Source organism: Nicotiana sylvestris, chromosome 7 (genome assembly GCF_000393655.2).
Source record: "Nicotiana sylvestris chromosome 7, ASM39365v2, whole genome shotgun sequence".
Classification (NCBI taxonomy): Eukaryota; Viridiplantae; Streptophyta; class Magnoliopsida; order Solanales; family Solanaceae; genus Nicotiana; species Nicotiana sylvestris.
The window spans coordinates 44616531-44632695 of record NC_091063.1 but is presented as its reverse complement, the minus strand read 5'-3'; the positions used below and the strand labels follow the sequence as shown (position 1 = coordinate 44632695).

Below are 16165 nucleotides of genomic sequence, written 5' to 3'. Positions count from 1 at the left end.
TATATGTGTTTAGGTATTTGGAAACACTATATTGTTGATCAATATAGTTGGTCTCCGCATAACCAACACGTTGAAAACACTTGATGGCATGTGAACAAGGCATGTGGTAGATTGACCATTTCCCACATGAGCATAACCTTGTGGATTCATTTACAGTATGTACATTATTACCCCGATTATTATGGATAGCGGTGCGAACTTCAAAAATACCTCGTTCGTTATCATATTGCAAAAAGGAATGCCAATGTGCTCGCCGTCTGTATTTCTCTAATCTCTTCATAGGCACTGGCATAAATTCAACACCCCTTTCCATCAATTCCGTTGCAGCTGCAGACCGTTGTACAAACCTCTCCGCCATCTGCTTGAACGACATACGCACCATGGCTGTGACGGGCAATCCTCTTGCCGACTTTAATAACCCGTTGAAGGATTCTGACACGTTTGTAGTAAGAATTCCCCAGCGTCTGCCACCATCTGCATGCAACGTCCACTTTTCAGGGTCATGTCGCATTAACCAACGATATGCTGCCTCGTCTTCTTGCCTGATAGAATCCATATGCCTCCGGAATTTATGCTGTTGGTGGTCTGTTGCTACCATCCACATCAAATCATGTAGATCCTTTTTGGGATGTGCCTTCTGGAAATTGGCTTTCAAGTGCCTCACACAGTAACGGTGGTATGCATAAGGTTCTTGCCAGGTAGGAAGGTTCTCCACAGAACTTAATATACCCCCGTGCCGATCAAATATTAGACAAATACCTGAACGCTGTTTGACAACATGCTCTTTCAGGTGGTTCAAAAACATTGTCCACTTCTCTGTGCTTTCATTGGCACAAATAGCAAAGGCTAGAGGAAATATCTGTCCATTAGCATCCACTGCCACGGCTATCAATAGCTTGATATCATACTTTCCATAGACATGAGTTCCGTCTATGGATATTACGGGCCGGCAATACGGAAAACCATCAATTGCTGGCTTAAACGCCCAGAACACGTAATTGAATATATATTCTGGTTTACCCGGACTCCGCTCAAGCTTCCATTCAACAACTGTTCCGGGGTTAAAGTGCTGCAGTGCAGCCATGTACCTAGGCAGATCCGCAAATGACTTATCCCAGTTACCATAGACTATTTCAAACGCTCTTTTGCGACCAAGATATGCCTTTCTTTTAGTAATTGTGTGGCCATATTCCTGGTGGACTACTGTAATGCACTCTTTGATTTTATACCTTATGGACGCTTTGATGTGCGGAATAAGTACAAGAGATATCAAGTCAATATCCAAGTTGAAGTGATTCCCGTTGAAAGTGTCCATTTCGCATGTGTGGGTGGGAATGTATTTACCCACTTTCCACATACCTGTTTTCTTCTTCGACGCACGCAACATCCAATTACATGGCCAAAACCACCTGCGGCAAATAGCCTTGTATACCGTCGGACTTGACTCCGATACCTGCATCTCACGACACTCTTTAACATTGTGCATTTTACAAGCCCTGCTTACGCGTGCTTTATCAGGAAAAAGCATCCCCTTTGCAAGCACCGTTGGTCTAGACTCATCCCACATTGCTGTCCGGATTTCATCAAAATCCCTTGTGAGAGCTTCCACATCCGGCACGGCTGGCAAGTTATCAATATAAGGAATCTCCCTTGAATGAAACGGCACTTCAGACTCGTACACTTTTCGTCTATGGGGGCTCTCTTCAAATCGGGTCCTTCCTCCTCGTCCTCTTCATCACCATCCTCACGAGCAAATGGTGTCTCGTCTCCCGATTCATCGGCATTGTTATCGTAATCGCTGTTCTCTTCCTCACTCTGTGCATCTGCCAGATCCTGATGTAATACGTCATTTTCGGGCAATTGAGTGAGTACGGGTAGTTCAACTTGCTCGTTTTCACTGCACATTTCAACAAAAATATAAGCTACTAAATTAATAAATGCTTTATATATGGCTATATCATTTCACTTACAAGTCGTAATGTGATGACATTCCATGATGGACGTTTTCAGTTAGGTGATGACTACCGGATGGGCCACTTGTAAAATTCATATCCGGCCGGTACCCCCTATTAAATAAATGAAGCGTTAAAATTAATTCAATACGCCAAAAATATACATAATTAACACAAATGAAAATTGAAGTTTACCACTCTTCTTGTGAATTATGGAAAGCAGGGTATAAATTATTTTCTCGCTGCTCATTCGCCGACGGTGATAAATTTAAATCAAGAAAAAATCTTTCATCCGGAACATGTCCGGCAAAAACTGATCCAGAATAACCACCCGATGACTGGGGGTTATCTCTACTACGCACAACCTCATTTTTTGGAACGTCTTCGACCTTCACGTACATCTCCAACATTGTGATTACAAGAAATTCCCGGCATTCGTCCGGAGTCCTCAGGAAATCACTCAAAGTGTCATCATCGTCGATGTTAAACTCTGAGTAAAAAGCAACCCCTTGCGGCGTAACGGAATACGGATATCTTCCGGTTACTTTGAGTATCACTGAACGTTTTCTCACACTCATTTTTTTGCATAACAACGATATCAATGTTTCGTACTTCATTGAAAGTGGCAATTTAACATTACACTTAGCAGGTAAACTGTAGCTCACAGAGTTATTCTCCATCACAACCTCACCCCCCCCCCCCTCCAATATAATGATACTCTTATTCTACGTTCTTCAGCCATAATGAAAAAATGCTGGAGAATTTAACAACAATAGAAACCAACAAGAGTTAAAAAAAATTTGAATGAAGTTGTGGCGATTCTACGATGTTTATATAGGAAATGGCTAGCCGGAGAGGTTTTTTTTTTGTATATAGCGCCACAAAAAGTGGCTTTATACGCTTTTCGAATTATTGAACCCAGAAATTATTGGTGGGGTCAGGTAATAAGGGGTATAGCGCCACAAAAAGTGGTGCTATACAGTAACGGTGCAGTTACCGTTACTGTATAGCGCCACTTTTTGTGGCGTTATATATAGTCTGGTAACTTTTTTTTTAACACTTATTTGCGTATTTTGAGTCAAAAAAAAAACACGTTTTGGTTCCGGACTCCACCCTCTACGTCCATTCCCTTCGCCAATTTTATCGGAACTATGACGTTTATGAAACAGTCAACTCATTCTCGGTAACACACCCATAGTTCTCCACAACTGTAACTTGTACGCTCGTTAACCAGACCTGAATCAGAAGAACATGTTCACTGCCCAAGGAAGAGAAGATAGAATACTAGGATTTCAGTCCTGAACTGCAAAGTGGAAGTTGTTGTGGATTTGATTCCTGTACAATCATTGTTCAAGAATTATCTAGGACATCCCTAGAAAGAATATTCGAGAATTGTCTTTCTTCAGTCGTACATTGGCAGATTATAGAGTTTGTTGTATGGTTGGAATGGAATGGTGATTTTGCATTTGAAGACACTTTATGGTGAGTACATGAACAGAGGACCAGGTTGTTATGAATTGCGAAGTAGGTGAAAGGGGAAAGTAGGTAAAGGTTGTGTAATAAAGTGGGTTGGGTCACTATAGACGGACAGATCAGAGAATTGGGCCAAGCATGAAGCTCAATTTAGACGGCTCTCATTCAGCCCAAAGGAAAAGAATAAATACCATTAGTTAGGTAGATGAGTTAGGCAATTATTCTGTTAATCAGTTATACTCTCAACCATTTCTTCTCTTATTCTCTCTTATTCTTTCTTCTAGATTCTTCTTCTTTTTCTTCATTTCTTAATTCCCAATTCTTCAATTCTAGTGGTTGCATTTAATAATGGTGATTACCATCCATTGATATTGAATAAAGAGTTCCAGTTTTTCCTTTCCGATTCTTTAAATTGTCACTAAGTGCTAAATTGATTCAAGCTATAACAATTTGGTATTAGAGCCTTGTCCTGGCACCATGACTATTACAGAGACGCGAGCTAAAACAACTAAGGAGAATGTAAAGAAATTGGAAAATCAGTTACAAAATTACATGACTGAAACAAACAAAAAATTGGAGTCCAATGACTCAGATGGATTATCTGAACAGGAAATTTGATGTGATGATGGAGAAACTCTTTTCACACAGGGACGACATTCTGAGGAGTCCACCAACTGATGGTCTTCAATTTGAAGGTTCTGGAAGCAGAGCGAGAAGAGCATAACCACCGGAGCAGCAAACTGGGCAAAATTTGGTGAACAATTTTGCTTTTAGAGTGGAGTTTCCATACTTTGAGGAAGGGGATCCTCGATCATGGCTGCACAAATATGAAAGGTATTTTCATTACAATCATATTACAGACCCACAACAGAAATTAGAATATCTTCATCTTAATGGGAGGGCTAAGTATTGGTACTTTTCTTATCAATTGAGTAGAGGGATTGTGAGATGGTCAAATTTTATTGAAGAAATCTGTAAGAGATTTAATGAATCTGATAATAGTAACTTGAAGTTGTTGGGGGAATTTAAAAAGGTAGAATAAAAGGGGACTGTCAATGAATTCCTAGAGAGGTTTGAAGATTTGAAGGCCTGGTTATTGATAAAATACCCAACTATACCTGAAGAATTCTTCCTAGGGCTCTTCATTGAAGGTTTGAAAGAAGATATTAGACATATTGCGAAGATTCTTGACCCATATTCCTTAAGTCATGCTGTGGAAAAGGCTAGGCACAAGGAGAACTTGATTGATACCATGGCCAAAAAGAACAAATTCAATGGTGTGAGGAGTGTAGGGCAGTATCAAGGTTCTAATCTAGCAGCAGGGAACAAAACTGTGGGAAACTCACAAAAAGAAGGTACTTCTAATACAACTCTATCAGGAACTAAGTTGTTTGAAGCTAGGAAAGCTAGGGGTGAATGCTACAAATATGGAGAAAAGTATTTCTCAGGCCATGTGTGCAAGAATAGACAGCTGAATACATTATCTGGAAGTACTGAACAGGAGGAAGAAATAACAGAGCTAATTACAGAAGGTAAGGCTATGCCTAATGGGATGATGGAAGAGATATTAGATGAGGCCATCAGTCTCAATGGACTTTCAGGCACCATAACTTCTACTATCATTAAGCTTAGAGGGTTGTATGGGAAGAAAATGTTGACTATATTAGCAGACAGTAGAAACACCAATAGTTTCATAGCTAGTGAAACTGCCAAACACCTAGGGTGCATAGTTGAAGATGATGCACCTATGGGAGCAGTTGTGGCTAATGGGGGCTACCTGATGAGTTACCAATCTTGTCCTCAATTCAGTTGAAAGACTCAAGGGATAAATTTTGAACACAAGCTAAGATTACTGGATATTGGGGGATGTGATGTGGTCTTGGGTGTGGATTGGATGAGGAAACATAACGTCATTCTGTTTGAATTCATTGAATACAGGTTACAAGTGAGTGTGAAAGGGAAAAGGGTGGACCTTAAGGGATATTCTGAAGAAGGGAAGCTCAATAGCATGACAGCTGATGGAGTAAAACAACTTCTCAAAAAAGGGAAGGTGCTGTGGGCTCATTTATTTACAATTACTGCTAAGGATGCTGAAATACATGGGGACATACCTCAAAGGATCAGTGGAGTGCTAGAGGAATTTCTAGATGTGTTTGAAGAACCAAAGACTTTGCTACCACAGAGGAGCCATGATCATTCCATTTCTCTCAAACTTAATGTAACAACAGTGAGTATCAGACCTTACAGGTATAATCACTTCCAGAAAAATAAAATAGAAAAGCAAGTCAATGAAATGTTAAATAGTGTAATTATGCAGCCTAGTCATTCTCCTTGTTCCTCACCTGTACTGCTAGTGAAGAAGAAGGATGAAAGTTGGAGGTTCTGCATTAATTATAGAGAGTTAAACAAGATGACCATAAAGGATAAATTTCCTATTCCTTTAGTAGATGATTTGATGGATGAACTTAAAGGGTCTTGCATATATTCCAAGATTGATCTAAGGGCTGGGTATCATCAAATTAGGATGGAGAGATCTGACATTTATAAAACTACATTTAGGACACATCTGGGACACTATGAGTTTAAAGTCATTCCTTTTGGCTTGACAAATGCCCCTGCAAACTTTCAGAATCTGATGAACCATGTTTTCAGACCTATTCTAAGAAAGTTTGTTATAGTTTTATTTGATGACATCTTAGTTTACAGTCCAACAGTGGACAGCCATGTAGATCATCTCAAACAAGTCTTATAAGTTTTATAGAAGGAAAAACTCTATGCTAAACTGTCCAAGTATGCCTTTGGGCAAGATAAGGTGGAGTATTTGGGCCATATTATCTCTCGTCAATGAGTAGCTATTGATCCTGCCAAGATAGACTCTATAATGTATTGGCCTACACCTAAGTCAATCAAGTCACTCAGGGGATTTTTAGGTCTTACAGGTTACTACAGAAGATTTGTGAAGTCCTATGGCATTATTAGTAGGCCATTAACCAACCTACTTAAGAAGAATTCATTCCAATGGAATGATGAGGCAGAAGAGGCTTTTTCAGAATCTGAAATATCCACAGCACATGTACTAGCATTGCCAGACTTCACCAAAACCTTTATTGTAGAGACAGATGCATGCTCTACAGGAATGGGAGCTGTACTAATACAAGAGGGCAGATCTATAGCCTATCTAAGTAAGGCTTTGACTACTAAGAATAGGGGACTATCCACCTATGAAAAGGAGTACATGGCAGTCTTAACAGCAGTGGATAAATGGAGACATTACTTACAATGTGGTCATTTCATTGTGAGAACAGATCACTAGAGCCTTAAGTACTTATTAGAGCAGAAAGTCACCACAGTGTTACATCAAAAGGGCCTCACTAAACTTTTGGGGCTTGACTATGAAATTCAGTACAAGAAAGATTCTGAAAACAGGGCAGTTGATGCTCTATCCAGGAGACAAGAAGATTCTGACAACTCAACCTTATTGGCTATTTCCACTACACAGCCTGCTTGGCTAGAGGAAATCAGTCAATCCTATAAAGGTGATCCTAAGGTTACTCAGATATTGGCTGAACTAATAGCAACTTCTCAGGGTAATTCAGACTACACACTATACAAAGGGATAATCAGGTGCAAACAGAAGATATATGTAGGGAAGGGCAACACATTGAGAAGGAATGTGTGGGAAGCATTGCATCAATCACCATTGGGGGGACACTCAGGACAACAAGGTACTTACAAGAGGTTACAGATGAACTTTTATTGGTCAAATATGAAGACAGACAGTTGCAAATGGGTCAGTGAATGTGGCATATGCCAAAGGATGAAATCAGAGAATGTGCATTATCTTAGGTTACTACAGCCTCTTCCTATTCCTGAACAAGCATGGCAGGATATCTCTATGGATTTTATAGAAGGACTCAGAAGAATGCAGTTTTGGTGGTGATTGATAGATTTACTAAGTATAGTCATTTTTTGCCTCTTAAACATCCTTTTACAGCACAAGATGTAGCAGAATTATTTCTCAAGGAAATTTATAGATTGCATGGCATTCCTAAATCCATAGTGTCTGACAGGGATCCAGTTTTCACTAGCGACTTTTGGCAGCACCTTTTCAGATCTATGGGTACCAAACTCAATTTAAGTTTAGCTTATCACCCTAAGAGTTATGGCCAAATGGAGAGACTCAACAGGTGTATGGAAACTTACCTAAGAGTTATGGCCTTTGATAATCCTAAACAATGGGTTAAGTGGCTTCACATGGCAGAGTGGTGGTACAACACTAACTACCACAGTGCTCTAAAGATCACAACTTTTGAAGCATTATATGGGTATGCACCTCCCGAACTACCACTGGGCTCACTACCTAGTTCTGGGCAGACTATGGCAAGTATGAGTTTAGCACAACGACAGCACATGGTGCAGACACTTAAGGACAACCTAATTCGAGCACAGTCACGCATGAAATTCTTTGCTGACAGATCGAGATCAGAAAGAACTTTGGAGATTGGGGACCAGGTCTATCTTAAGCTACAACCGTATAGACAATCATCAATAGAGGTTCGTAAGAATGTTAAGTTTGTGTGCTCGTTATATTGGTCCTTACAAGATATTGAAGAAAATTGGAACAGTAGCTTACCTATTGGAGCTTCCTGAAGGCTCTCAACTTCACCCAGTATTCCACGTTTCTTAGCTCAAGAAGAGAATAGGTCCAATGATTGAACCTCAGCTTCAGCCACCCATTTGTGATGCCAACGGTCAAGTACTGATACAGCCAGTGGGAATATTGCAGCGAAAAATGGTAAAGATTGATAATGGTGTGGAGTTAAAGTGTTAATTCAGTGGGCAAATCTTAAGGAAGAGGATGCTACATGGGAAGATTGGGGGTATATCAAGCATCATTTTCCAGATTTTGTGGCTCAACAGGCTCAACATCGACCTTGAGGACAAGGTCATTCTCGAAGGGATAGGGAATGTTATGAATTGGGAAGTAGGTGAAAGGGGAAAGTAGGTAAAGGCTGTGTAATAAAGTGGGTTGGGCCACTATAGACGGACAGATCAGAGAATTGGGCCAAGCATGAAGCCCAATTTAGACGACTCTCATTCAGCCCAAAGTAAAAGAATAAATACCATTAGTTAGGTAGATGAGTTAGGCAATTATTCTGTTAATCAGTTACACTCTCAACCACTTCTTCTCTCTTATTCTCTCTTATTCTTTCTTCTAGATTCTTCTTTTCTTCTTCATTTCTTAATTCCCAATTCTTCAATTCTAGTGGTTGCATGTAATAATGGTGATTACAATCCATTGATATTAAATAAAGAGTTCCATTTTTTCCTTTCCGATTCTTTAAATTTTCACTAGGTGGTAAATTGAATCAAGCTATAACACAGGTTCAAATGCTAGTACCAGAGTGAAGTGGCCTATTGGTTATAGAGTCACCAACAGTTTTGCCGAGGCCCGTAAATTCACAATTGGGAATTTCATTCAGGGTGGGGAATGGATACCTCCGGGCTTTCCTTTTTTATCTTTGACTTCCTTCTAATGGTTTCTCTTACAATTTTATGGGTGCTAGCTACTAGATTATTTTCTAATGTGTGTTGTGAAATTGAGTCAGTAGCCTGTATTCTTGGGGAAATTCATGTCATTCGTATTATGTATTCATAGGAACAATGATATGAAATTCTGCATATTATTTCAAATTCCATTCATCACTTCAATTGTCACGAACTCTACTCGAGAGTTGGGGCCAGAGAAGCATGAAGATCAACTTGGGCATGCTGCTCGAAATTCAGATGTAGTAACAAAGGCTAGATAATGCAATAAAAGATTAGCAAATTGTAAGTGGAAGCCTGGTTGAAGCTACAAGTGCTTGAAGCTATAAAAGGAAAGAAACCACGAGACAGTAGCTTTCCTTTTGTGTTTTATCGTTTCTTGGCCTTGTTTATCCCTAAGTTGAGGAATTCAAACTTGTAAATTCTTTTATTTTAGTTTAATATTAAGCTTTCCTGATACATTAATTTTTCTAGATTTGTATGACGTGAATGATTAAAACTTAGTTTTTCTTGAAAGTTGACGGGGAGCCGTAAGATTATTTTTTGTGTTTCGGTAGCTAGAAAGGTTAATGGTGTTGGTATTATTTATAATGTAAAGTCAAAAATTTCTTTTTTAAAATTCATTTACAACCAATAGCCATGTGTCTTTTTATTTTTCAAGTGTTTTATTTATTTTCAAGTGGCTCCTTGCATGAAGCCTTAAAGCCAAGTGTTGAATGGTTTTGACAAATGGCTATGCAAATCTATAACATGTCTTCATGCATGGAAGACTATGTACACTTGTTAATATTGAAGCCAAGTGGACTAATATATTTGGACAAGTGTTAAAAGATTCTCCACACTTGTCATACATGCAACCTCCCTAATTGCCTGTAAATAGGATTATCATTAGCCATCATATTCACTCAATTTCTTAAACAATAATTCATCTTGCTAATCATTATTTTCTTCCTACAATATTTTAATTTCTGTAACAGCTACAGAAAATACCTTCATCTTCTCTTCTTTCTGGGCAATTGTTTTGTGCAAATTCTAAACTTCCAGCCACGAGTGCATGTGTTTGGAGGTGTTATGGAACCTTGGGGAGTGACCGGTCTTAACGACTTCCACCCAATCGGGTCGAAATCGCTTTCAAGACAGTGGCTTGCCACGACACAGTATTTTTTATAAGTTGTTGTTTCCTTCTTGTTCTTAGTCAATATTATCTACTCACTTTTCTTACAATTTGAAAGCGACTTCGCATATAATATTGACTAATGACCACCACTTTGAACAAAACACTTCCTGATCTCTCAAAGCCTGAGCCTTTAGATGGAATAAATTATAGTGTTGGTCCCAAAAACTTTTAATTTTTTTTTGAACAATTAGAAGCTGATTATATTTTGTTTAACGATCCTCCTGCTGAAATTGTTGATGATAATTCTAATTCAGCAAATATTATTATTGATGATGATGATGCTAAGAAGAAATTTGAAAAGGATAATAAAACTCTGAGAGGGCATCTGCTTAACCATATGACTAACTCTCTCTTTGATTTGTTCATAAATTATAAATTTACTAAAGTTATATGGGATAGTTTGGAGAAGAAATATGGTGCTGATGACGCAGTAAAAAAGAAGTATGTCATTGGAAAGTGGATCAAGTTTCAGATGGTTGATGATAAGCCAATCATCGAACAGGTTCACGAGTATGAGAACTTGACTGCTGATGTTTTGAACAAGGGCATGGAGATGTGTGAGATTCTTCAGGCTAATGTTCTGCTTGAAAAGTTTTCACCTTCCTGGAGTGATTACAAAAATCAACTGAAATACAAAAAGAAAAACTTAACTCTTCAAGAACTGATCAGTCACATGAGGAATGAGGAAGCAAACCGTCTCAAAGATGAGGAGTCTGAACGACTTAAGGATAAGATAAAATCTCTCTCTCTCTTAATTCTTCTAAAGCTAACCTTGTGGAATCTTCTTGTACTTCTGTGAAAGATAAGTTTAAAGGAAAACATAAGAAAGGCCAGAAGAAAGGACATGTGAAAAAGCAGAATTACTTCAATAAGCCGGAGATCCATATTCAAAAGTCAAAAGGACCTTAATATGTCTGCGGGAAAATTGGTCACAAGGCTTTTCAGTGCAACCAGAGACAAGGACAAAACTCAAATATTGGAGGAAAAGCTCCAATCCAAGCTAACCTTAATAAGGGTGGTGATGTCATTGTTGTGGTTGTTGAGGCGAACATGGTGGCTAACAACACTGACTAGATACTGGACATAGGCGCTTCAAGGCACATTTGCGCCAATAAGGAGCTATTTCACGACTTTGAGGAATCTGCTGATGGCGAGTGTGTCTACATGGGTAACTCCACTACAGGTGGAGTCATGGGTAAAGGAAAAGTTCTCCTTAAGTTAACTTCTGGAAAAATCTTAGCCTTTATGTCACGACCCCGGTTCGCCCTCCGTGAACCATCATGACGGTACCTAGTCTCTACAACTAGGTAAGTCTAAAATGCAGAAGATAAACCAATTTGTGGAAGAATACAATTTAAAATAGAAATAATGTAATAAAACAGCGTTTTAAAAGTGTCGCTCGGCATACAAAATATAACTCTCAAAACAAATACACTTTCCCAAAACCCGTAAACCCATGAATCACAAGCTAAGAGATACATAAGGAGCTCTAACTCCAGAAATGTCTAACAAAATGGGAATACTGAAGGGCAATACTATCATAGAAAGATAGAAAGGGACTCCTCGGTCTGTGGACGTGGCAGATATACCTCAAAGTCTCTACCGAAATGCCTCGCCTCAAGGATGATAAGACAGAGTGAAAGTACATGGATCTACACATGAAAAACATGTGCAGAAAGGGCATGAGTACACCACAGCGGTACTCAGTAAGTGTCAAGCCTAACCTCAGTCCAGTAGTGACGAGGGAGGTTAGGGTCCTACTGAGCTAAAATAAAAAATATAAGGTATGACAGTATAAGATAAGTAGTACAGTTGAAAGCTAACAATATGAATTTAATACAGGAAAACAAGGAATTCAATAACTGAAACAGAGGCAAAACAATCACAAAGAGATAACTGAGGATCTCTTAGTACCCTAAATATATACCAAGGATCTCTTGGTATCCCGAGAATCTCTCGGTATCCTCAATATATGCTAGGGATTTCTTGGTATCCTCAATGTATGATAGGGATCTCTTGGTATCCCGAGGATCTCTTGGTATCCTTAATGTATGATAGGGATCTCTTGGTATCCCGAGAATCTCTCGGTATCCTTAATATATGCTAGGGATCTCTTGGTACCCTCAATATACGTGCTAGAGATCTCTCGGTATCCCGCACTTCACCTCAAATCGCAAATGCGTACAGGGGATCTCCCAGGATGTCGTCCCGTAGTCCCAAAGTAAAACACACAACAATGGCACAAGGAATACTCAAATAAACTCAACTTCATAACAAGGTAACATAGACAATTCTAACCTAGCATGCGTCACGTAATACAAATAAGGAACTTAAAGCAAATAAAGCAAATAAGTCAATTAGACATGCTTCTCTAACTAACAACAAGTTTAAAAGTACAAGTAGAATAAATAGAAAGGGAAAACACAATTAAAGTTGCTTAATGAAAACCGGATTTTCAACAATTAGCACAAGTAAGCACTCATCACCTCACGTACAAGGCATTTCAATTATCACAATACCAATCCTAAGGGGAAAGTCCCCCACACAAGATTAGGCAAGCCACTTACCTCGAACAAGCTCAATTCAATCTGAAACCACGCTCTTGCCACGAGTACTCGACTCCAAATGGCATGAATCTATTCAATTGAATTTCATAACGTAAATAACACTTCAAGTAACTAATTCTACAAAGAAATTTTAAGCTAATACGGGAAATTAGGTTAAATGACCAAAACGCCCCTCGGGACCACATCTCGAAATCGGGTAAAATTTATATTTTCAAAATTCTCATACTCTCACGAGTTCATGCATACCAAAATTATCCAAATCTAAGGTCAAATTCCCAATCAAAAGTCAAATTTTAGATCTAAGAACTTTCTTCCAACTTTTTCCCAATTTTCATCTCCAATCCAAAATTAAATGATGAAACTAACTTTAGATTGATGGAATATAACTAGAAAGGGTTAAAGAATCGTTATCCAATGATCTCCTCTTCAATTTCTTCTCAAAATCGCCCTCTCCCGAGCTCCAAATCGAATTTCCAACTTTTGAAACCAAACCCTCGAAATTTCATATTTCTGCCCAGCTATTATCACATCTGCGGTCAACAATCGCATATGTGATACAGCTTCTGTGGTTCTCACTTAAAAACTCCATCTCGCACCTGCAACCCAAATTCCGCATTTGCGGTCACGCAGGTGCGGTTCCTTATGCCGCTTCTGCGGTTCCTAGACCCCTTCCCCATTTCCGCTTTTGCGACCACTGAGCCGCTTCTACGGTACCGCACCTACGGTCCCACACTCGCAGGTGCGGTTATGACAGAAAACCAATAGCTGAAGCTGCAACTCCAAACTCTAAAATCCTCCGTCAACCATCCGAAATCATCCCGAGGCCCCCGAGACCTCAACCAAAAGCACCAACAAGCCTAATACCACTGTCCAAACTTATACCAATCCTTAAAATACCTAAAACAACATCGAAACGCGACCACGGATTCAAGCTTAAGAACTCCAAAACTCTAGAAATACGCTTTCGATAAAAAAGTCCATCAAACCTCGTCCAAATGACCTTAAGTTTTGCACACATGTCACATTCAATACTACGGAGCTACTCCAACTTCCGAAATTCCATTCCGACCCTCGGATCAAAATCTCACTATCGAACCGAAAACTTCAAAATTTGACCTTTCAGCATTTCAAGCCTAAATTAGCTACGGACCTCCAAAACACAATCCGAACATGCCACTAAGCCCGAAATCACCCAACGGAGCTAACGAAACAATCAGATTTCCATTCTGAGGCCGTCTTCATACTGTTCCGACTATGGTCAACTTTCCAACACTTAAGCTCTCATTTAGGGACTAAGTGTCCCAAAATTTTCCGAAACTCAAAACCGAATATCCCGGCAAATCAAAATAGCAGAAATAAACATGGGGAAAGTAGTTAATAGGGGATCGGGGTGTAAATTCTTAAGACGACCGGTCGGGTCGTCACATCCTCCCCTACACTTAAAAATTCGTTCGTCCTCGAACAAGCATAGAGACATACCTGAAGTAGTGAAAAGATAAGGGTAATGGCTACGCATATCCTGCTCGGTCTCCAAGGTCACCTCCTCGACTGGCTGACCCCACCACTGAACCTTTACCGATGCAATATTCTTTGACCTCGGCTTTCTAACTTGCCTGTCCAATATTGCTACTAGCTCCTCAATATAAGATAGATCCTTGTCCAACTGGACCGAATTGAAATCCAACACGTGCGACGGATCGTCGTGATACCTCCGGAGTATCGAGACATGAAATACCGGATGAACTCCTGCCAAGCTGGGAGGTAAGGCAAGCTCATAAGCAACCTCCCCAATGTGCCTCAATATCTCAAAAGGCCCGATAAACCTCGGACTCAACTTTTCCTTCTTCCCAAATCTCATAACGCCCTTCATAGGCGAAACCCGAAGCAGAACCCGCTCTCAAACCATATAAGAAACATCACGAACCTTCCGGTCCGTGTAACTCTTCTGTCTGGACTGGGTTGTACGGAGTCTATCCTGAATCACCTTAGCCTTCTCCAAAACATCCTGAACCAAGTCTGTGCCCAACAATCTAGCCTTACCCAGCTCAAACCAACCCACCGGGGATCTACACCGTCTCCCATATAAAACCTCATACGGTGCCATTTGAATGCTGGACTGATAGCTGTTGTTGTAAGCAAACTCCGCCAATGGCAAGAACTGATCCAAAGACCCTCCAAACTCAATCACACACGCATGGAGCATATCCTCAAGAATCTGAATAGTGCGCTCGCACTGTCCTTCCATCTGAGGGTGAAATGTTGTACTCAACTCTACCCGAGTACCCAACTCATGCTGAACGACTTTCTAGAACAGTGATGTGAACTGAGTACCCCTATCTGGAATGATAGACACTGGAATACCATACAGATGTACAATCTCCTGGATGCAAATCTCCGCCAACCACTCCGAAAAATAAGTAGTACACACAGGAATAAAGTGAGAGGACTTGGTCAGCCAATCCACAATCACCCAAATAGCATCGAACTTTCTCAAAGTCCGTAGGAGCCCAACTACAAAGTCCATGGTGATCCGCTCCCACTTCCACTCTGGAATCTCTATTTGCTGAAGCAACCCACTCGGTCTCTGGTGCTCATACTTCACCTGCTGACAGTTGAGGCACCGAGCTACAAATCCAACTATATCTTTCTTCATCCGTCTCCACCAGTAGTGCTGCCTTAAATCCTGATACATCTTCGTGGCACCCGGATGAATGGAATACCACGAGCTATGGGCCTCCTCCAGAATCAACTCCCGAAGCCCATCAACATTGGGTACACAAATCCGACCTTGCATCCTCAATACACCGTCATCGCCAATAGTCACATCTCTGGCATCACCGTGCTGAACCTTGTCCTTGAGGACAAGAAAATGAGGGTCATCATACTGACGCTCCCTGATACGATCAAATAAGGAAGACCGAGAAACCACGCAAGCTAGAACCCGACTGGACTCTGAAAGATCCAATCTCACAAACTGGCTGGCTAAGGCCTGAACATTCGTCGCCATAGATCTCTCCGATGCTGGTAAATAAGCCAAACTCCCCAAACTCTCTGCCCGGCGACTCAAAGCATCGGCCACCACATTGTCCTTGCTCGGGTGATATAAAATAGTGATATCGTAGTCCTTTAGCAACTCTAACCACCTCCTCTGGTGCAAATTTAAATCCTTTTACTTGAACAGGTGTTGCAAACTCCGATGGTCAGTATAAATCTCACAAAGAACCCTGTATAAGTAATAGCGCCAGATTTTCAGGGCGTGAACAATGGCAGCTAACTCAAGGTCATGGACAAGGTAATTCTTCTCATGTGCCTTTAACTATCTGGATGCATAGGCAATCAGCCTACCGTCCTGCATCAACACCGCTCCGAGGCCAATCCTCGAGGCATCACAACAGACCGTATAAGACCCCGAACCTATAGGCAGTATCAAAATTGGGGTTGTAGTCATA

At 40.3% G+C, this 16165-nt stretch overlaps 1 long non-coding RNA gene across 1 annotated transcript; it reads right to left on the bottom strand.

The window, feature by feature from the left end:
• Window positions 1-3859: 3859 nt before the first annotated feature.
• Window positions 3860-8859, bottom strand: LOC138872634 (uncharacterized). Its single transcript, XR_011401105.1, has 2 exons — window positions 8059-8859; window positions 3860-4242 (listed from the first exon to the last, which is right to left on the bottom strand). It is a non-coding gene; the product is annotated as an uncharacterized lncRNA (long non-coding RNA).
• Window positions 8860-16165: the final 7306 nt, after the last annotated feature.